At 39.6% G+C, this 23063-nt stretch overlaps 1 protein-coding gene and 1 long non-coding RNA gene across 3 annotated transcripts in view; both read left to right on the top strand.

Moving 5' to 3' along the window:
* Positions 1 to 5057: 5057 nt before the first annotated feature.
* LOC309836367 lies at positions 5058 to 19156 on the top strand. Its single transcript, XR_014298140.1, has 3 exons — positions 5058 to 5189; positions 17669 to 17792; positions 19047 to 19156. It is a non-coding gene; the product is annotated as an uncharacterized lncRNA (long non-coding RNA).
* Positions 19157 to 22405: 3249 nt separating this feature from the next.
* The window catches only part of ZNF529 (zinc finger protein 529), a 30603-nt gene continuing 29945 nt past the window's right edge, over positions 22406 to 23063 (top strand). For both annotated transcript variants that reach the window (XM_082677896.1, XM_082677895.1), the window contains exon 1: positions 22406 to 22501. The gene's annotated coding sequence lies outside the window, so the exon portion shown is untranslated. The remainder of the gene's footprint in view (positions 22502 to 23063) is intronic.

Below are 23063 nucleotides of genomic sequence, written 5' to 3'. Positions count from 1 at the left end.
CAAAACTATTGAAGGAAGAGAAAGATACAGCTTCAAGACGGCAGACAAGGTACACATTAACGTCCTACCAAAGTTAATACCTTGTACTAGGCCAAGTGTGGACACAATCACGCTTTCTACTAACAGAAAGGGATTCATCACCTCTGATCTTTGAAAGTCAAAGTTCTATATGTTTCAGAAATTCTTGAAAGGAGATGCATGACACTGAAAGATTCAAGGAATTTTCCTTACCTACAGAGATGAGGTGAAAATAGTTTTCCAACATGACATCCCTGTAGAGGGCCTTCTGAGCAGGATCCAGTTGCTGCCACTCCTCCTGGGTGAAGTCCACAGTCACATCCTTGAATGACACTGATCCCTGTAAGGGCATAGTCTAGTTCATCCTAAAGTAATTGAAACTAGTGAGAACTAGACATTGGAGACCATGTTCAGTGGTCAAACTGGTTTTCTTACTTTGTGTTTTATACTGTAGAAAATTCTCTCTGAAAATACATTCATCATTATTTACTTATTATCTCATGCTAAAAATACATGAGATCATACTCTTTGCCTTGAATGTGATTGGTTGCTTGGTGCACGAAAACAGATAAAACCCTGACCTTGCTCATAAGAAGTTACAGGCTAAAGGAAGGGCATATGTGTAAATACATACACTCAATAGATATTGCAGATGCAATGACAGAAATATGTACAAGGGAACATACTACAAAGTAAAGAAAATTTCATTTTGTATTCTAAGACTTCATTGAGGACATAAAAATTTTGTACTCACAATGAATATTTTTTGTAGAACTACATGTCAATGGCTTTTGAGATTCATGGGGAGAGTAAAACCAGTCAGTAAATTCAGGAAATAGCAAAAGGTACAGTATGTTAGGAAAGAGTCTTTGAGCTGTAAGAAGAAAAAGGTATATGGAGGTAGGCAGTAGGCATATTTATGTAATAATACTGGATTTTTTAATACTCTGTTTTAAGACAGAGCAATGGTCTTAAAAATGTACTGAGCACACTTCCAACATATTTGTATTTATTTATAAATCATCAGTTGGCATTAATAGCAATCCACATTGTTAACGATTACTGTTCTGGAACATAAACTATTAGTATTTTCCTCCTTTTCAGTATACTGTCTTGTACATTCCATTGTAATGCATACCCCACTTTAGGTCTGCTGCTTTATGGAGTATAAAAAAACATGAAGAAATGTTAAGTCATCACATATGTTATGTGAAAAAATTTGTACTTTAGAGGCAATACTCTCGAACACTAGAGAAGGCTTGAGGTGTGTTAGGTGGGAAAGACAATTAAGTAACCACTGTTAGAGATGTGTCCAAGATTAAAATGGTATTAGTGGTCTGGACAGGAGACAATTGGTTGCTTCATGATGAGTTTCAACAGAACTGGTCATAAATTGGTTGTAGAGTGGAAAAAAGAGAGGCACAGCTCTTAGGTCATCTGCACAGCAAGTGGGTGGGTGCTGAGACTAGAAAATGGAAATGGGAAGCAGGAGAAATAATAAGCTGGACCAAAGGAGGTAATGAGGTAAACCTTGGACATGTACTTGAAATGTCTATGAAACATACAGGTAGTGATAGCTGTTGGAGGTTGGATATATGGTTCTGACACTCTGGTTAGAGGTCTAGGATGGAGAGAGGTATCTGAGAGTCACTAGAATCAGATCAGTATAACCTCTGGAGTAAATATGATTGTGCATACAGAAAAAGAGACAGAGAGGAGAAGAGAACCAATTACCATTTGGGGAAAACCCAGATTGGTATTTCAAAGATTGGTAGATGAAGAGGAATTTTCTGAAAGAAAGATATGGAAACAGGAGTAAGTACCACCTTTGATTCAAGAATAGAATATCTCAAGAGTGGATTAGCAAATGCATCTCCTTCTCTTTCATGCTCATATAAAGATTAGAAGAAACTATAAATGTAAGAATAAATCTATAATAGCACTGAAACACTGGAAAGGTTTTCACTGGTGGGCCACAGTTTATAGGAATTGCTGGCAGATATGGATAAAATATATCAGAGAGCAATGTAAAATTTCAGTTTTCTGTACAAGCTTGCAAGCAAATCTCTATCCTAAAAACCTCACAAAACAGGAAATCTAATCCAAAATAATAATGTGATCTACCAATTTCTACCTCCCACTAAACCTAGGTCAGTGGAGATGATCAAGGTTTTTGCATGTCTGCTCCCTGACTCCTCACAAATTTAGATCTCAAATCAGTGTCTAGACAAGATAGATTCATTCAAGTAATATATTCCCATTTAAATGAAGATAATACATTTCTGTTCCAGCAGTACTTTTATGAGAGGACTGAGAAAGGAGATGATGAATGATACACCCAATCAATATGCAAACATTGGCTACAACTAGAAGGTGCATTTGGGGAAGACTTAAGTTTATTCTGTTGAAATGAGAGAAACTGGGAACAGGACTGCCGCTAGGGTGAGGCAGGTAAGACACGTAGGGTACAAAAGTTAGAGCTGGACAGCCCTGAGGGTCCTTCTTAAATTTTGTATCTAGGCCACTTGCTTGCCCTACTGGAGACAAGTTTGATGGAAGCAAATCCCAATATCCAGAAAATTTAAGGATAGGGAAGCAAATGTTCATATAACCTAAAAACAAGTTACTTCAGAAAGAGAGGAAACATCATCTCACCTGAGGCATGGCTTTGATATTTGCAAGAGATGAAACTTCTCTTATGAGCTCTTCTTTTGGAAAAGGGAAGAGTCCTGAGAAGGCAGAGATGGGAAGATACAAGGAGCCATGTGAAACCATATTTGACTGAGATCACCCAGAATAACTCAGTTAAATCTACATCTATTTTCAGTTTCAGCACTTGCCCACTCTGTGTACCCCACACAAATCCAGGACAGAGATTAGTAGGGAAATGGACAAATCCTGTTGCCTTATCAATGCCAGAAACCTAATCTTCTGGTGAGGTAGAATAGATTCTGGGGAATCTGTTGTAGCTTGGAGAGAGGGAACATTGTGTGTTTCCCTCTGCAGCTCTACCTTCCATCTGCCATGGAAGACAGATTTATCATATATTTCCAAATCGTTCTTCATGGATTTCCTACCAATTTACACTGTCTCCAGCAGTGCATGAGAATACCTCCCCACATCCTAATGAATGCAGTTGAAAATAACTTTAATCTCTGCCTACCAGATATATATATGTTCTAATTTACACATTTCTTATTATGAGAATAAGTTTTTATTTCTTTTCTGTGATGACATCTTATAGTATGTCTGTTTTTCTCATAGGTGTTTATTTTCTAATTGGTTGACATTATCTTCTTTTTCAATTTAATAAATTAAACCTTTATCTATTTTAAGTTGAAAGTGATTTTTCTTAGCTGTTCATGTAACTATTAAAGTGTTTATGCCTTGTGAAGGTTTTTTTCCCGGCATGTTTTATTGTTTAGCAATACTATGTTCTCAGTTGATGTGAAATGCCATCTCTATCATCATTACACATCGCTATATACTTGAGAATATTTGGACTTTCTATTTAATTTCTCTACTTCATCTCTATTGATTCACCTGTGTGTACTACTAATTAGCATAGTTAATTATTGAAAATTAACCATTATTCATTATTAATTTATTAATAGTAATTTAAGTATTAACTACTGAACAACTCTTTTTAGTAGTACAGGTATGGAAATAGAAAAGAAATTGATCTTTCCACACTGTAGGCTTTCAGGCAGAGACAATAGTTTGCTAAATGAAGTCTGAAGTATTGACTGCTACTGTGAATATTTTAAATAGCAAAATAATATTTTAATTACTAAAATGAGACTGGTCTTATGATTAAAAGTATACCTAATACTTTTATATCATGGAATGCCTGAAGAGGCTATTGACCCTGCCATAGATTTCATCCAGAAGCAGGAAAACTTACTCATATATCAGTGTTGAAAGTGCTAGTTATGGGTAAAAATTGTTTTTTTCCTGCATGCTACCCATGGAACACTAATTATTTTAACACATTGGTTTTAGTTCATATAATACTTCCCTATAATGAACCTTACCATCTGGGAATTATGAAATCTTACCTCTTCCTTTCCAATACTCATACCTCTATTTTATTTGCTAAATAGCCACTGAGTTACAATTTTGCAGGCAGGCTTAATGACCACTATTCAGATAATCAAATCTTAAGTACCTAACTAGTGGTCATACAGAGTCTCTCAATCACAAATAGTAACAGTAGGTTACAAACACATGCAAAGTTACATTCGATCACTTACTTCAGAAAAGCACCGTCTCACGGCACACCCATGTCATTCACAATCTCAGACAGCACATTACTAATTCCAGGCAAAGTCACAAAATCACATCACAAATCATTTCGCTTCTCCATAGTCACCTGCGGTCTCAAACACGACTCACACCTAATCCGAAGAGAGACATATGCAGAGGAGTCCCCACGCAACAAGACTCATCCAGTTTCGCACACAGTCAGCCGCAACATCCCACAGAGCAGCACGCATCCAAAACGCAGCAGGTTGGACACAGGAGGCCGCTTCCATTTGGTACACACACACACACACACACACACACACACACACACACACACACACACACACACACAGCATCCTCTGTGTGAGGCCCTGCTCCCTGCGATGGAGATTCCTCGGGGTCAAAACAGACAAAATCTCTCCTCGCAAAACTCGCTCCAGGTCACACTCGATTGTCACCTTCAGGGTCACGCCCACGGACCACGCCCGAGGCCCCGGTAGCACAGATCTGAGTGTCTGGTTACCACGGCCCGGTTCCGGTTCCCTCCTCATAATTACCAGGCCGGGTTTGGGCTCCCGGTTTCCTCCCCAGACTGCCCACCAGGTCCCGCTTCCCTAGTCTGCCCTCCAGGACCGGAGCTCCCAATTCCCGCCTCCTCCTCAGAGGCCCTAGGACCTACCAACCTCACCCCCGCCAAGGCTCAGTTCTCTGCGCCTGCGCACTCCCGCGCGGGCAGGCGCTCCCAGGAGTCTGCGGGGCGGCGGGTTAGGAACCGCAAGGTCCCAGCTGCGGACGCTCGGGTGTGTTAGTGTCGGCGTCCGCACTTTTCCGGGTTGGACTCCGTTTCTCACAGGCCTTGGGGGGATTCATGAACTTCGGTCTCTGGTTCTTTTTCCGCTAGCCTTGTGGTCATCGATTTCCGTGCGGTGAGTTGAGGTGACCCGGGTCTGGGTGAGGGAGGAGCTCACTGCAGGAGTCCCGGAGTTTCCCAGACACGGATGCGGCAGGTGGAGGCAGGAGCCTCGGGCCTTTGTGAGTCAGCTGCTGAAGAAGGTGATTGTGGGTGGGCATGTGTGATTGTGTGACTGCATCAGTGTAAGATACACACATATGAGTGTATGTGTGTATCAGAAAGGGCGATAGCGAGCAAGCGAGAGCGTGTGTGTGAGTATGGGGTCGGGGTTGTGTGCATGGTGGGAAGGCTCTGACTGGCCCAGATCAGCTTCCTAGGACTGAGAGGGGGCGGGGCCTTATTAATGACTGTGATCGGCGGCGACTGTGAGGTGTTACACTGTGACCAAGTGATCCTGTGACTATTGTGACCGACTAGCGACAGATCAAAACTGGCCTAGTGTGACTTTTTTACTTTTAGGAGGGTGGTTTCATTTTTGCAGTTCTAGCATTGAGGAATCAGTGGACAAGATCCCTGTGTGACTCAGCCTGTGCCTGTCAAAGGCTGCGAGCCCCTTGTTAACCACAGAGGTCCCCAGTTCTAAAGCATGGCCCCGGTTGCCTTCATCATTGCACCCTGTGTCTATTGTCTAGCCTAGTGCTTAATACACAGGCATGCAGTACATTAAGTGTTACCTGTTTGGGAGCTAATTGTCAATTCCATGGTTTCTTGGAATTTGTTGCACTGGGCTTTCTTTCACTGCCTCTATGTTTTCACCTGTTATAGCCACACTGCGCAGAAATGCTAGCTGCACAAAAATGGCTAGCATTCTAGGTCTCAAATATTCAAAGGGAAGTTGAATATTTGAGACCTAGAATGAAGGTTCCAACTAAAAAAATCAGAGTTCCGTGTTTATTACAGGGATTTTAGAGCTGGAATTGCCCTCGAGGCAGGGTCCTGGGAAGACATGATATTAAGGCACCAAGAGTAGGAGTCCTTCCTCCAAAGAGTCCTCTTGGAAGCTCTGTGGGGGCAAGCTGCATATTGCAGATCTACAGCATTTTCATAGCTTTGTTGACAGGAAACTGCTGTGAACACAGAAACTGATTCTGCTCCTAGGCTTCAGTCAACCTGACTTTTTTTTAATGATACAGGTCAAGAGTATTCCAGTCTTTCTCTTACTTCCATTGGGTGTATTTAACATGGATGATGGAGGCTTGCCAGTGATGAAGAATGTGTTCTTATTTAGCCTGTCTTGGTATGAAAGGCCTAGTATGTCATGATCCCCGTTTCCTTCCAAGTTTTGCCGTATCCCAAAAGAAGGGCCATGAAAGGAGAAGTGTTGCAGCTGCACATCTCAAAGCCAAGCTAGAGGTCTTTTTTTTTTTAACATCTTTATTGGAGTATAGTTGCTTTACAATGTTGTGTTAGTTTCTACTGTATAACCAAGTGAATCAGCTATATGTATACATATATCCCCATATCCCCTCCCTCTTCCATCTCCCTCCCACCCTCCCTATCCCACCCCTCTAGGTGGTCACAAAGCACCGAGCTGATCTCCCTGTGCTACGCAGCTGCTTTCCACTAGCTACCTATTTTACATTTGGTAGTGTATATATGTGAATTCTCCTCTCTCACTTCGTCCCAGATTACCCTCCCCCCTCCCCATGTCCTCAAGTCCATTCTCTATGTCTGCGTCTATTCCTGTCCCGCCCCTGGGTTCATCAGAACCATTTTTTAAGATTTCATATATATGTGTTAGCATACAGTATTTGTTTTTCTCTTTCTGACTTACTTCACAATGTATGACAGACTCTAGGTCCATCCACCTCACTACAAATAACTCAGTTTCATTTCTTTTTATGGCTGAGTAATATTCCATTGTATATATGTGCCACATCTTCTTTAGCCATTCATCTGTCAATAGACACTTAGGTTGCTTCCATGTCCTGGCTATTGTAAATAGAGCTGCAATGAACACTGGGGTACCTGACTCTTTTTAAATTATGGTTTTCTCAGTGTATATGCCCAGTAGTGGGATTGCTGGGTCATATGGTAGTTCTATTTTTAGTTTTTTAAGGAACCTCCATACTGTTCTCCATAGTGGCTGTATCAATTTACATTCCCACCAACAGTGCAAGAGGGCTCCCCTTTCCTAGAAGTCATTTTGAGGTTTTTGTTTCATGGAATGAATTTTTGTTTCTCAGGATATAGAATAACTTCATCTTAAATGCCCTGCCAAATAGTGACTAATCCATTTACCTGGCCAAGCCTTCTATTCCCAGTTAATGATAGTACCATTAGGATGAATCCCCTTCTTTCCCAGTTCCTTATCAAATGCCCTTCCTACAGTTAATTTTTGTATAACCACTTGGCAACACTTTCCCCTTGTGCTGTTTTTGTCTAAGCAGTCCCATGACACAGAAACAGTCCTCCTTTACATGGTGATTTGTTAATGCTTAGGTAGAATTACACATTAGATACTTCAGATTTTCTTCAAAGACATGAGTGGGAAAATGGCAAGGTAGGATAAGGTTTGATTGATTTCAGTAACAGTCTTCAGTAAAAACGGTCTTCTGTTTTGGAGACCTTTAAGAATATTATTAGGGGTATGTACAGAGGCATCTCTTTCAAGAAGGGCAGAAATTTTTTCCCAAGGAATTAGGAGATTTATGTGGTACCAACAAGTTATTGAATAAGATTAGGCAGCATCAGTTTTTTTCAAGTCACATAATTGTGTAGACTGAGTCAGCAATGTATAATGGTCTCTGAGTCTTGAGCAGAGGTCAGCAAACCACGACCCTGCAGGCCAAATCCAGCTTGTAGCCAATTTTTTTTATGGCCTGTGAACTAAGACTGGTTTTAACATTTTTCTACAATTGACAGCATATCAAAAGGAGAACAACATTTCATGATGTGAAAATTATATGAAATTCAAATTTCAGTATTCATAAATAAAGTTTTGAATTTTGTCAAAAACTTCTATGGAAATTTGTTTTCTCTCTTGTTATATTAGCACCTGCATAATATCCTTGATTTTCTCTTTTGCCCACAAAGCCCAACATATTTATACCTGGTCCTTTACAGAAAAATTAACTGACCCCTAATCTAGAGTATCTGGATTAAAATCTTGGTCTTGTAAGTATTGGTGAATTTGGGCAATATATTCAGTGTCTTTCTGTTCCAGAGTTTATTGTTTGTAAAACACAAATAATAGTACCAATTTCAAACAGTTTTTATGAGGATTAGGAGAGTTAATATTAACAGCACTAGAACAGTGGCTAGCAATAATAAGTGCTTAAATTAAAACCTGTTATTCGGGGACTTCCCTGGTGGCAGAGTGGTTAAGAATCCGCCTGCCAGTGCAGGGGACACGGGTTCGAGCCCTGGTCTGTGAAGATCCCACATGCCACGGAGCAGCTAAGCCCGTGCGCCACAACTACTGAGCCTGTGCACCTAGAGCCTGTGCTCCACAACAGGAGAAGCCACCACAATGAGAAGCCTGTGCACCGCAATGAAGAGTAGCCCCTGCTCGTCACAACTAGAGAAAAGCCCGTGCACAGCAACAAAGACCCAGTGCAGCCAAAAATAAAATAAAGAAATATATAAATGCATAAATTTATAGGGAAAAAAAGGGAAAAGAAACCTAAAAACCTGTTATTGGGACTTCCTTGGTGGTCCAGTGGGTAAGACTCTGCGCTCCCAATGCAGTGGACCCAGGTTCAATCCCTGGTCGGGGAACTAGATCCTCCATGCCACAACTAAAGAGTTCACATGCTGCAACTAAGAAGTATGTGTGCCGCAACTAAGACCCCACACAGCCAAAATAAATAAATAAGTTAAAAATATTAAAATTAAAAAGAACCCTGTTGTTATTATGTGGATATCCTAAGTCATCCCACATTCATGAATGAGGAGCAATGAAAATATAAAGTTAATTGTAATGGGCATTTTTAAGAAAACAAGGTATATGCTTAGATGGTCTATAACAGGTATCCTTCACCTTAAATGATTTGCCCTGGAATTGAATACCAAATTATTGTATATTTATTTTATTAATGTATATTTTTCTTGGGGAAAAAGTCTATAATTTGGAGACTGTCAAAGGTGTACAGGAACCAAACAGGGTTTGAATCACTGACCTGGAACCAATAATTTACACCTGGAAGTGAACTTTAAGAGGAGTTTGTCCCAAAATAATTTCCTGTATCATGTAAATATAAGGTTAATCACATTACATTCAAGTGATTAATATTATATAGATACAAAAAGAGATTCTAGTATGAAAAATACAAAGTGTAATGCTATGCAGTATTCATGTTTATGAACAAAATTACTCAGATTGCTAAATTATAAATCAGTTTAATTATTATAATGGCATTTCTTACCAATTTTTCAAGGATTGTATCCAATATGGTACATTAACTGGTCGTTCAGTAGAGAAAGGCAATGATAAAGCCACATTTATTAATCCTCTACTATGAACCAAATATTGAAAGTGTCACTTACCTGCATTTTGCACATTCACAGGTGAATCTTTTTTTTTTTTAGGACTGAAGATTTTTCTTTTAATTTTTATTTTATATTGGAGCATAGTTGATTAACAATGTTGTGTTAGTTTCAGGTGTACAGCAAAGTGATTCAGTTATACATATACATGTATCTATTCTTTTTCAAATTATTTTCCCATTTAGGTTATTACAGAATACTGAGCAGCATTCACAGGTGAATCTTAACATAGAAAGTGTCTCACTATGTTTATGAAATACAGTAAGAGAAGATACAATACTTGGTAGGTTTATTTATTTTAGTCACACTGGTTTTTTAGTGCTTTTACCTGTCATTTTGCCAGTCTGTTTGCTCACAGTTTTCATAAGAAGTAGAAGATACCCCTCCCTACAACGCTTTTTAGAAAAATGCTTTATATGGAAATAGGTGTTAATTCCTGATGATCAAAATGAATGTAGTCTTGTTGAAAAAAATTAGTAATCCAAATTGCACTTATAAAATCAAAAGTACTAAAAAAAAAAAATCAAAAGTACTTATAATCTTAGCATCTAGAAATAATCACTATTAACATTTTGGTGTACATTTTAAATTTTTCCTTATGTTTATGTTTATATGATTTTGGTTTTTTCAGGGAAAAAAATCACGTGAATTAATCATTTAAATGAATAAAGACCTCTCTAGCTCTTAGTTTGAAAAAGGAATTCAACCCAATCAATGGTTTGTTATACTTCCTTGTATGTAGTGTCAAATGACAAAAACTAAAACAATTTGGCAACGAGTTTGATATCTTTAATTCAAGGGAAACAATCCATGAATTGGGGGAGTACAGTGCCTCACAAGCAGTAGAGCACTCTCCCAAGGGGTTTTGGGCAAGAGAGAATCTTATAGACTGTTAGAAGAGGCAACAGGGAAATGGCATAATTGGCTAGGAGGTCAGGGATTTTCTTATAAGGCTAGCTGGTCCAGTTTTCTAGGGTAAGGTAAGCTAGCCAAAGCTGAGTTGAGGTGTTTCCTGTAAATGTAAGCTGACTTAAGTTTACATTTGTGACGTGGGCTGGACCACTGGGGTGGCCCCCATTGTGTGGATCCTGATACACAAATTAACTTTATCAGTGGCGATAAGGAAGTAACAATGACCTCCAACTGATTTGACAGACCTTTTGCAATTTTACAGATAACAATTTATGCATAATTCCAGGGGAACAAATTATCAAGTAAAGCTACTCAATTAAGTATTTAATTTTCTTTTTTTGCATAGTTACTTTCAGAAAATAGCACTAATATCTCAAGACCAAATATCTTAGGAAACTCCATTATATAAATTATGCTGACAAGGATGAGTTTATAATTTCAGATAACAGAATTAGATGTTAGTAGTTATAAATATGCATACTTATAAATAACCCAGCATAAAAGCCTGGGTTAGGCAGCAAACAAGATTGATTTTTTGTTAGTATTTTCAATTTGTTACTTAAGTGGGTCAGATTCTCTTAGCTAGCTTTATGAGGCAGAATGGTGTCTACCTGTAGCTGCTGTCCTCTTCTTTCTCCCATTCTTTGTGAGTAATGTTGCTGGTGAAAACAAATTATATTTGTAAGCTGTGCTCTGCAATATATTAACATTATAAGGAAGAGCAGGCCTAAGAAGCTCGAATTTCACTTTCAGAAAAAATGGTAAGCAAAGAAGAGAATTTCCTTTAATGGTAATTACAGGATATGAAATAGTCTCTTCGTCATCAATAAAAAATAGATAATATTTTGTTGGTTTTTTAATTTTCACTTAATCCTGACAACTCTTTGAGGTACTAGGTACTATTGTTTTTCTCACTTTATTGATAAGGAAATCTAGGCAGTACAGATAAGATACTTATGAACACACACAATAACTTTTAGAGCTAAGGTTGACATTCTGGAAGTTTAACCACAGAGCTTGTTCTTATTTACAACTGCACATAATCTCTCGATAAGTTTTTAACCTGCCTGTCTTACTTATTAATTCATTACAAATATCTTTCCTCAACATTTACTATGAATTAGAGTAATCACCTTTAAAAACTAACGTACATATTAATAATAGCTACCAATAATTTTTTTTTGGCTGCCCCATGTGGCTTGTGGGATCTCAGTTCCCTGACCAGGGATTGAACCCAGACCCCAGCAGTGAAAGTGCCAAATCCTAACCACTAGACCACCAGGGAACTCCCATCAATAATTTATTTAACCTCTTTTCTACCCTGAGATATTTATGATTATCAAAACTGTGATGAATATCCTTAAGATATATCTTCATCTACTTTTATATGTTTCCTGCTCACAATATGCCAGAACTTATTCTAGTACTTGACGGGACACCAGCACTAAAAAGAGGTAAGTTGCTCATTATTAAGCAAAGGTCAAATATATGTGGGAATAAATATAAGGTAGACTGTGATAAAGGCTCTTAAGTCAGATGACACATGTTGGGAATGCATATGGAAGAGACATTCTGATGACAGCATTCTTAGGTTATGACCAGTTATATTGGAAGACATAAAAGCTCTGGGGAGGTAAATAGGTTTTATTCAAGAAAATTTTCGTGAGATTAGATGTAAAAATGAGACTAACAGAACAAGATTAAACAGGTGTTTGGTTGTCATCAGGGCTAAAAGGAATGAATTAGAAGTGAATTAAACCCATACATCAGGAAGACATGAAGGCAGCATTTAGAACATCAAAACTTATGAGACTTCTCTCAGGGACCTTTAACCGTTCTTTTCTAGGCAAAACTCCAACTTCCTTTGCCATATGTAAAAATCAAAGTGTTAAATCAGGTGTTGGGAGCAGAAAGAAACAAAAGCCATTCAGAGTTGGCATCTATTTATCCTGAGCATCTTCTCAAAGTTCAGGGAAGACTGTTTAAGACTACTTCTTAATTTAAGAGTGGCCATGTATTAATATAAATATGCACTTTAAAAGTCTTTAAAAAGAAAGCTATTCTTCAAAAATATATTAATATTAATACATGGCCACTCTTAAGAAGTAGTTTTAAATAAAAAATCACAGACGGCATAGAGAAGCAATGCTAACATAAGGTTTCATAACTTTCCAGATATTTTTCTTTCTGTTTATATATATACATTTTACAGGCAAAATGACATTACATTTATATATTTATTTTAAAAAAACTATTGAATATGTTTTGAATATTTTCATACTTTTTTCCAACCTTTATTGAGATATGATTGAACATGTTAACTACAAATTTTTTTATAACCATGCATTTAATGACCACCTTAGTAGTCATGAATGGATGTTCTATAATTTATTTTAAACCAATCAGTTATTGCTAAAGCTGAATCTTACCTGGGCATTTGCTTCTACTTGCTCTGCAGCTCCCATGTCTTGGCCAACTTTACCTCCCCATCTAGGACCCTCTGGGAATATTTGTGTCATTTCAAGTGTAGACATGTTCTGCAGTGTCACATTGGCTCCTGCTGGGTGGAATGCAGATGATAGTAACTTGCTCAGGTGTATTTATTCAGGGGAATAATATAGGAACTGAATAGTTTACCCTTTTATCTGGGTCTCACTGAATACAAATATCTATGTACCTCCCCAGTCAAAATGTACTTGTTTTGAACTTCACATAATGATAGATCTTTTTAAAAAATAATTAATTAATTTATATTTTTAGCTGTGTTGGGTCTTCGTTGCTGCACACGGGCTTTCTCTAGTTGCGGCAAACGGGGGCTACTCTTCGTTGCAATGCGCGGGCTTCTCATTGCAGTGGCTTCTCGTTGCAGAGCACGGGCTAGGCACACAGGATTCAGTAGTTGCAGCACACAGGCTCAGTAGTTGTGGCTCACAGGCTCTAGAGTGCAGGCTCAGTAATTGTGGTGCACAGGCTTAGCTGCTCCGCGGCATGTGGGATCTTCCCGGGCCAGGGCTCAAACCCATGTCCCTTGCATTGGCAGGCGGATTCTTAACCACTGCACCACCAGAGAAGCCCAAAGATAGATCTTTTTCTTTTTCAACATCTTTGTGTGATTCATCCATGTTGCTGCATATAGCAGGCACCTTTTCTTTTGCTATGTATTCCATTATAGGATGTTGTACAGATTATTTTTCTGTTATTCCGTTGTTGGAAATTTGAGTTGTTTCTAATTTTTCTTGAAGAGATACTACTGCTGTGAACATTATTGTACATGTGTTTTGTGGACTTAAGCATTCATTTCTGCTGTGGAGATGCACAGGGAAAGGATTGCTGGGTTATGTAATACATCTATGTTTAGTTTTGTAGACACCAATGAACATATTTCCAGTATGCTATGCTCTAACAGCCACTGCATGAGAGTTCTAGTTGTAATAAGTTAAGCATAATACTGCAATCTTTATGATAACCACTAAGAATAATGTATGACAGTATAAATTAATGGGGAAAACTAGAATAATAAAAGTATTTGACTAATACAACAGAAGGTAAGAATGGTGGAATAGAAGAACAAAGAAACAGAGGGGACACATAAAAGCAAACGTTGGTGTACCCAACATTATTAGTAATTAAATTTCATGAAAGTGGATTAAACACTCCAATAAAAAGAAAATTGTTGAACAAAATCAACCATATGCTTTTAGCAGCTGACACGTATTAAGTATAATGACAGAAAACGAAATCTGAAAGAGGTATAATACGAATACTAAAGGAAAATTGGTGTCTCTCTATTAAGATCAGAAAAAAAAAGGACTTACGAGAGATAACGGGGACGTTTCATAATGATAAAAGTTTAAACCTAAAAAGAAGATATAGTGGTCATGAATTTGAATATACCTAATAACAGCTTCAGGATATACAAATCAAAGATTAACAAAAATAGGGGCTTCCCTGGTGGCACAGTGTTTGAGAGTCCGCCTGCCAATGCAGGGGATGTGGGTTCGTGCCCCGGTCTGGGAAGATCCCATATGCCGTGGAGTGGCTGGGCCCGTGAGCCATGGCCGCTGAGCCTGCGCGTCCGGAGCCTGTGCTCTGCAGCAGGAGAGGCCACAACAGTGAGAGGCCTGTGTACCACAAAAAAAAAAAAAAAGAAAGAAAGAAAGAAATGGGAAGTGCTAAGCTGTTGGATTCTGGGACTTGTGTTGGCTTGGGGGTAGGACTCCATGTGAGCCTTTTGCAATGGCACTGTTTTCTGTTTTTGTGTGGGGGGTGATCACGCATTCCCAGTTTCTACCTAAAAAACCATCCCCAAATTAGTGGCTTAGAACAATGATATCATTTGTTTTAATCATTAATTTGTTCATTGGGCAGAACTTTGTGGAGACAGCTAGTCTCTGCTCTACTTGGCTTCAGCTGGGGTGGTTTTAAGATTGGGGACTGGAATCATCGGAAGGCTTGCTCACTTACGTATTTGGTGGTTGATGCTGGCAGTCAGCTGGAACCTCAGCTGGACTGTGGTTGGAATATCTAGCTGTGGCCTTCTTGTGTAGCTGCTTGGATTCCTCACAGCAAAATGGGTGGGTTTCAGGGTGAGCATCTTGAGAGTGAGTTAGTAGGAAGCTCTATTGCCTTTCCTAATCTAGCCACGGAAAATAGACAGTGTCATTTCCACTGCACTCTATTCATCAAGAGAATCACAAAGGCCTGTTCTGTTTCAAAGGAAGGGAAATAAACTCCACTTTAAAAAAAATTAATTTATTTTTGGGTGCGTTGGGTCTTCGTTGCTGCATGTGGTCTTTCTCTAGTTGCAGTGAGTGGGGGCTACTCTTTGTTGTGGTGCGCAGGCTTCTCATTGTGGTGGCTTCTCTTGTGGAGCATGGGCTCTAGGGTGCCCGGAGTTCAGTAGTTGTGGCTCGTGGGCTCTACAGCGCAGGGTCAGTAATTGTGCTGCACGGGCTTAGTTGCTCCACGGCATGTGGGATCTTCCTGGACCAGGGCTCAAACCCGTGTCCACTGCATTGGCAGACAGATTCTTAACCACTGCGCCACCAGGGAAGCCCCTAAACCCCATTTCTTGATGACGTAGGTGAATGGCAAAATTCTGGAAGGACATGCAGGACCTGAAATGTTGTTGTGGGCCTTACTGGAATTTACAGTATGTGTCAATCTCTGAGGCCAAAGATGAGGTCTAGGTGTGGATGGTGTCTTCCCTTTGCAGCCCTGCAAAGTAGAATAGCGGGAGGAGTATCTGCTCGAGATGTGCCCAATCTCAGGCCCAGGCCAGTATTAGCAGAGTGGAGGACGAGCCAGAACCCTCCTGCTGAAGTGTCTGGATCCTACTTTCAGACAGGAGGACCTCTGCTTGACATCTGTGCCTGTTTACTGGATTCTTTGTGTGTGGACTGTTTAGATTTGTCCAGAACCCATCTTACCTGTTATTTTCTATGTATGTTGATAAGGTACTGTTTACAGGCAGGAAGACAAAAGAAAAAAGCACATATTAATGTGTATCATTTGGGGAGATGAGAAGTACATCTGGTGTCAGAGCAACATTTCTTTTCCCAGTTCTCACCTCTGTAGTCTCTGTGCTTCTCCAGGAGGGAAACCCCAAAGAGTACTGACAGGTTCTCAACCATTTTAAACCATGGCTTTGGTAAGTTTCTGTTTCTCCCTAGTTCTTGAACATAGTTATATATTAGATCATGTGAACATTTCTTTATTTAGAAATGTCCTGTGTAACAGAGATCTCTAAGAAGCTGTCCCCAGTTCCTCCCATACCAGTGAAGTATGATGCCAACCAGCCCAGGGTCCTCCTGATGGGTCTCCCTGTTCTTCCATTAATGTGTAGCATCTCCTATAAGTTCAGCCTTATTTCGAGAAGAATTATGGAGTAAAATTAAATCGCTTGAGGAGGAGGTATTTCACCATCCAAAGAATGGTGGAGAGATGATTAAGAGAAGTTAGTCCCATTTGATTACTCATGGAAAAACTTAGAAATTCTTTGCATTTTCTAGGAAAATATATGATTGGCAGTTGATTGGCCCCAGTGTTGGTATGTGTTGAGATTACATGTTTTATGAGGCTTTTAGGATTGGGTAGGAGTAAAATTGGGACTTGCATACAGAGAGATCAGGGATCTACCTTGGGAATCAGTCATGGAAAGATGATTATCAGGAGGAAGATTTATTGTGTACTTGAAAAGTTTGTGCTGGTTTAAGATGATTTTCTATGTGATTATGGACCATTCTGTGTTTTATATCCACTAACTCAGGATCAAGGAAAGTATTCAGTGAGGGATGGTGGCTCAGCTAGATTTAAAAGAAGTAGCTAACTACAGACTCCCATCAGTAGAAAAGATGTTAGAGATTTTTTTCCCCACCCTAAACTTGGTAGTATAAAAGAATAATTAAGAGTGATATATCTACTAGATTAACTGTAGCTGTTAAAAAATTTACTAAATACTTTGGCATAAGAAAGTTTAGTGCTTATTACATATTTTTAAATAATGGTCTTACACCCAAACCGAAACAAGTTAGAGAACAATTTAGTGTGAAATATGAAACCATTAAAAAAATGACAACTAGAAAAAAAAATGGTATATAACATAATGATGAACCTGAGGCTTGAAGAAATTCTTTAAATTTATGCAAACTATTATCTCTCTATCTATATAGGAAAAGAAATTCCATGAATTATATTTTCTTAGTCTATAATGAAAAAAGAGAATGTAAAAATTAACATTTATTAATAACTTATGAGGTAGGCATGTGGCATGCAGTATGCTCATATTCACTATTTCAGTTAATTGGTAAATTGTGATTCTTTTATTCATTTCTAGCCATGTTTCTAGACATGTTTTTATCTGAGGAATCACATAATAGGCATGAACTAAATCAACTAGATTACTTAAAAATATGTGTATAATCTGTTTCTGAAACACTGATTTCCTTAACTTCTCTTACCATAGACTTCCAGCCACAGCCTATTTGCTTGCTATATAGCCCCCTTCTTGGACTTCAAACCTTTATCTACTCTCTTTCTATTTTGAAAATATTTCTTGAATTTCACCAGTAATGCATGGGTTTGTGCTTTTAGGAATGGGGAACATTCAGGAAAGCGGCCCTAGAGTTCACTCAGGAGGAGTGGAATATCTGGGGTTCTGCTCTGAGGGAACTGTACTGGGATGTGATGATGGAAAACAGCAACTTAGTCTTACTGGGTAAGACTGCCTCAAATAATTTAAATATTCTCTCTGGAACTTTTCATCTTGCAAAACTGAAACTGTATCCATTAAACAATATCTCTCCATTTCCTCTTCCCCAGCCCCTGGCAAACACCATCCTGCTATCTGTTTCTATATGTCTGACTACTCTAGATACTTCATATAAGTGGAGTAATACCGTATTTTTATTTTTTGCCCCCAATCCCCTAAAAAAGTCTCAGAGATTGCAAGTTCCCTCATCTCTTTGGGCCAGTGAGTAGTATTTTTCTAGAAATATTTTATAGGACTAAGCAGAGTCTTAGTTCCAGCTCTCTGCCCCCTGTTCCTGTGTAAAAATTAGAACCCCAGACCCCAGTTAGTACTCTAAAGCATTATATATGGGATCAAAGATCTCTATGAGGTGTCAGCTCAGTTACCTTTATATTTACTGTTGTGATTCATCTCTTTGTTTCTGGATGCAGAATTTTCCTTTTTCCTTTTCTTTTCTTTTGAACTTGACCATTTTTAAGACATTCTGTCATAGTTTAGATGGCATTTCTCTGTGTTTATAAGGGGAGTAGGGACAGGTATCCACTTGTTATGTCTCTCTTTAAAAAAAATTTCTGGGACTTCTCTGGTGGCACAGTGGTTAAGAATCCACCTGCCAATGCAGGGGACATGGGTTTGATCCCCGGTTCAGGAAGATCCCACATGCCGTGGAGCAACTAAGCCCGTGTGCCACAACTACTGAGCCCATGTGCCACAACAACTGAATCCTGTGCACCTAGAGCCCATGCTCTGCAACAAGAGAAGCCACTGCAATGAGAAGCCCGTGCACTGCAACTAAGAGTAGTCCCCACTCACTGCAACTAGAGAAAGCCTGTGCGCATCAACAAAGACCCAACGCAGCCAAAAATAAATTTAAAAAAATAAATAAATAATTTTTAAAATTTCTACTATACTTTGTTCTTACCTCTTACCTAGAGGAGAGGAAAAAAATGGAATGATTTCCTCATTTTCAAAAAAATGTAAGGGAGGCATGGAGAAGAAAAAAGAGTGGGTAGTATTGAATTAATGACCAAAGGAAGGCTTAGGGCAGCTTTTCTAATTTTACTGAGGTTCAAAGCCTGCTCTATTCCTAGGCTCCTGTCACCAAGGACCTGCTTCTCTTGACCTTTCTCTTCTCCAGTGCTTTAGTGTGTATAGAAAGTAGGCTTTTATATCTGCTCTTTCAACCATAGATTACTTCCATGCCTTTGGTGCTTGTTACAGAATGGAGACGTGTATATGGGACAAAGCACTCCTGGGATATGACTACGAGGGAGAGATGGAGAAATATGATCCATAAGGGTGAGCTGGAGATGGAAGAAAGGACACAGTATAACACGGGGACCTCCCTTCTTGCCATATAGTAATATTATAATCTATTGATTTTACGTCTGTGTTTACTCACTAGAAAACCAAGGTCTGTGGACATAATAAAGTCTTCTTGTATGGGCTCTCCTAAGCACTCAATACTTAGACATCAAATCACTGTCTAGACAAGAAAGGTTCATTCAAGGAATATATGCTTATTTAATTCAAGAGAATGTATTTCCATTTGTGGGCATGAGAAAGGAGATGCTGAGCGAAACATGCAATTAGTAAGTGAACATTAGTTAAAATTAGAAGAAGATGTTGAATAAGGTACAGGTTTATCTGGAGAGAACAAAAGGAAATGTGGACCAGTTTCATGAAAGGGAATCCTATCTCCAGGAAGTTTCAAAATGGGAAACTGCTCATATATGCTAGGGGAAAAAGACTATTGCAGAAAGGAGAAAAGAAACATCATCTAATTGGAGCCATGGCTTTAAGATTTGCAAGAGAGGACCTTTGCTCTTTTCGATTCTTTTTTAGAAAAATGAACAAGGAAGAGAGAAGGGAGGCATAAGAAACCATGTGAAACTGCACTTACCTTAGAGTTTCCACAACAACTTGATTAAATCTGCCTACTTACATAGTAAACAGTTACTATTAAATATTTATATTCATTATGCTAAATATTAACTATTCAGTAATACAGGTTAGGGAAATAGAGAAGAAACCGATTATATACTTTTCCACACTGCAGGTTTCAGTCAGATGGAAGAAATTTTTCCTTTAAATGAAGTTTAAATATTGATTTTTACAGTAAACGTTTTTATTAGAAAATGACTAATTTAATTGCTATGAGACTGACCTTGTGATTCAAAGTATTTCAGATACTTTTCCTTAGCTTAGAGCGACTGAAAAAGTTATTAAATTACCCATAATTTCATCCAGGAACAGGGGAAAAAAAAACTCACTCAAATCTGTTAAAAGTAGTACATAGAGGTAAAAAAAGTATTTTCTTGTGAACTACTTATTGAACCCTAGTCATTTCAACATATTAGAATTAGTTCAGATGATGTTCCAAGTATACAATCCAGTCATCTAGAAATTGATTTTACCTCCTACTTTCCAATTCTTTTTTTTTTTAAAGTAACATACTTAAATTCAAGGTGTACAATGTGATGATTTGATACATGTATATATTGGGAAAAGATCACCACAATAAGGTTAGTTACCTCATATAATTATGCTTTTTTTTGTGTGGTGATAACATTTAAGATCTAATCACTTAACAACCTCCAAGTATATAATACAGAGTATTATTAATAATAGTCACCATGCTGTACATTAGATCCCCAGAACTTATTCATCTTATAACCTTTGACCAACATCTCTCCCTTTCTCCCACCCTCAGGCAACCACTATTATTCTACTCTGTATTTCAATGAGTTTGGGTTTTTTTAGATTCCACATACAGTGAGAACATAGTATTTGCCTTTCTCTGTCTGACTTATTTCACTTAGCATAATGCCCTCAGTGTCCTTCCATGTTGTCACAAATGGCGGGATTTCCTTCTTTAAGGCCAAATAATACTCCAGTGTGTGTGTGTGTGTATGTGTGTGAATGACTGTGTGTGTGAGTGAGTGCATGGGTGTAAACACACATTTTCTTTATCCATTCATCTGTCAGTGGACACTTAGGCTATTTCCATGTCTTGGCTATTGTGAATATTGCTGCAGTGAAGATAGGAAGGAGTCAGGTATCTCTTTAATATCCTGTTTTCATTTCCTTTGGATATCTTATACTGCTATTTTACTTGATTAGAAACAGTCATAATTCTGCAAGCAGAACCAAAATGAAACACACCTAACTAGACACACACAGTTTCGCAGTCATTCATTAATATCACCTATGTAGTGATCCACTTTCACATTCACATTATAATGAACACACAAAATCATGATAAGAGTTGGTACAGACACCTTGTTTCCTATAATCTCACCCACTTCACAAAACCACAATTCCATGGACTCTACGTGATATTCCTAACTCCACTGAGCCCATCTCCTAATTCCATAGAAGAATACCAAATCAAACTCAGAAACCACTTACTTCACAGTCACATACAGTCTCAAACAGAAATTGTAACTAATCATCCTACAAGGTTTGTCAGCTTCTTAGAAAGTTAAATTGAAACTTAACCTATTATCAGCATTTTCTTCCACTAGGTATCTCCCCAGGAGAAATGGAAACATGCCAGCGTTATCAAAATACATAAAACCTGGAAATACACTAAATGTTCATACAGAGAAAAATGGAAACACAAATTGTGGCACATTTGCACAATGGAATGCTGTCCAGAAACAAAAGGAATGAACTAAACAACATTAATAAATCTTACAATACTAGGATGAGCTAAAGGAGACAATTGGAATTGTAGAACTGACAAAGCTAAACTACGATGACATGTATCAGAACCATGGCTGTCTCTGCTATGAAACTAAAGGAAAAGGACACCAGCGAACTTCCTGGCGGTGACGATATTAAACACGCCAAGGGCGTGCATACACTCACTGCGCGTCTGCTATGTGCCATGGGTGTTGGGGCTTTCTCAAGGGCCAAAACTGACAAAAACAACAAAACCCTTGACCCTCTGGTTCACGATCACGGACCTGGGGTCCCGCACGTACAGGCCTGAGTGAACTTCTCGCCTGGTCTCTCTCCTGCCCGAAGTCCCTCCGCACGGCTTCAGCCCTTCTTAGCCCGGCCTCCCTCGGGAGAGATTCACGATTCCCGCCCCGGCCCTCCTCTGCCGGGTTCCCAACTCCCTCTTCCCTCCTAGGCCCGGCGCTTCCAATTCTCAGCCAGCCCTACCCGAGCCAGGATTCTTCCGTTTGCCTCCTCGGCCCGCACCCGGCTTCCAGTTCCCTTTTCTGCCCTCTCCGGCCCAGGTTTGCGATTACTTCCTCGGCTTGGGCTCTCCTTCCTTCCGCGACCTCACCTCGCTCTCAGAGAACCATCACCCGGCTCTTCGGCATCTGGAAGGACAACCAGATGCAACCCCTCCACCAAAGTCGTGCGACCATTGCGCCCTGGAATTCCCGGTAGTCTCGGGGCGGGGAGGGGAGTGTCTCTGCAGCTGATGGGCTCCACGCTCCGCTCGAAAGTCTGGACTTTTTCGGTGTTGGACTACGTTTCCCACAGGCCCCAGAGCCGCCAATGACCTTCGACCTTTGGTTCACCTTCCGGTGTCGTGGTCATTATTGGGTTATACCTGGTGAGTTGAGGTGACGCAGGTTAAGCTGCGGGAGGGGCTGGCGGTGAGGAGGCCTGAAGCTCGCAGAGCGTGGATGGGGCTTGTGGAGCCAGGAGCTTGTGTATGCGTGAGCCGCGGACGACCATGGTTGCGGGTGCTACTGTTTGTGACGGCGTCCTTGTTGAGTGTTATTTCGCGCCTGTGCGTGCGTGAGAGCGAGGGCTAGAGTGCGTGTGACGGGGCCCTGGGTTGGCGTTACTGGTATCTGATTGGGTTGGTGAGACTGTCAGCGGGGGCGGAGCCTACTGTGTGATCATGGTTAACACGGACGTGGCGACGAGGGTGTCTGACTGACACAGTGACCGAGTGATCCTGTAACATCTCTGTAGTGACTGACTATAAGTGTGCACGAAGTGGAGTTTTAAAATTTTGTTTTCAATGAGCTTGTTGAAGTTTGGAGTTTTGTTTTTTTCATCTAGGAGTGTGTAAATTTTTTTTGTACGTGTGTGTGTATAAGCTATTAACACCATGTCCCCAGTACCCAGCCTCGTACTTTACACAGAGGGGGCATTGGTGAAGTGAGTGTTGCCCATCCAGGTACAATTGTAGGTTCCATCGCTTCTTGGAATGTGTTTCCCTGGATTCTCTTCTGTCCTCACACCATGTAGCCAGTTGGGTCTAGC

This window comes from Grampus griseus, assembly GCF_964374135.1.
Source record: "Grampus griseus genome assembly, chromosome: 19".
Taxonomy (NCBI): domain Eukaryota; kingdom Metazoa; phylum Chordata; class Mammalia; order Artiodactyla; family Delphinidae; genus Grampus; species Grampus griseus.
The sequence above is the reverse complement of the archived record's forward strand: the minus strand, read 5'-3'. Positions and strand labels throughout refer to the sequence as shown.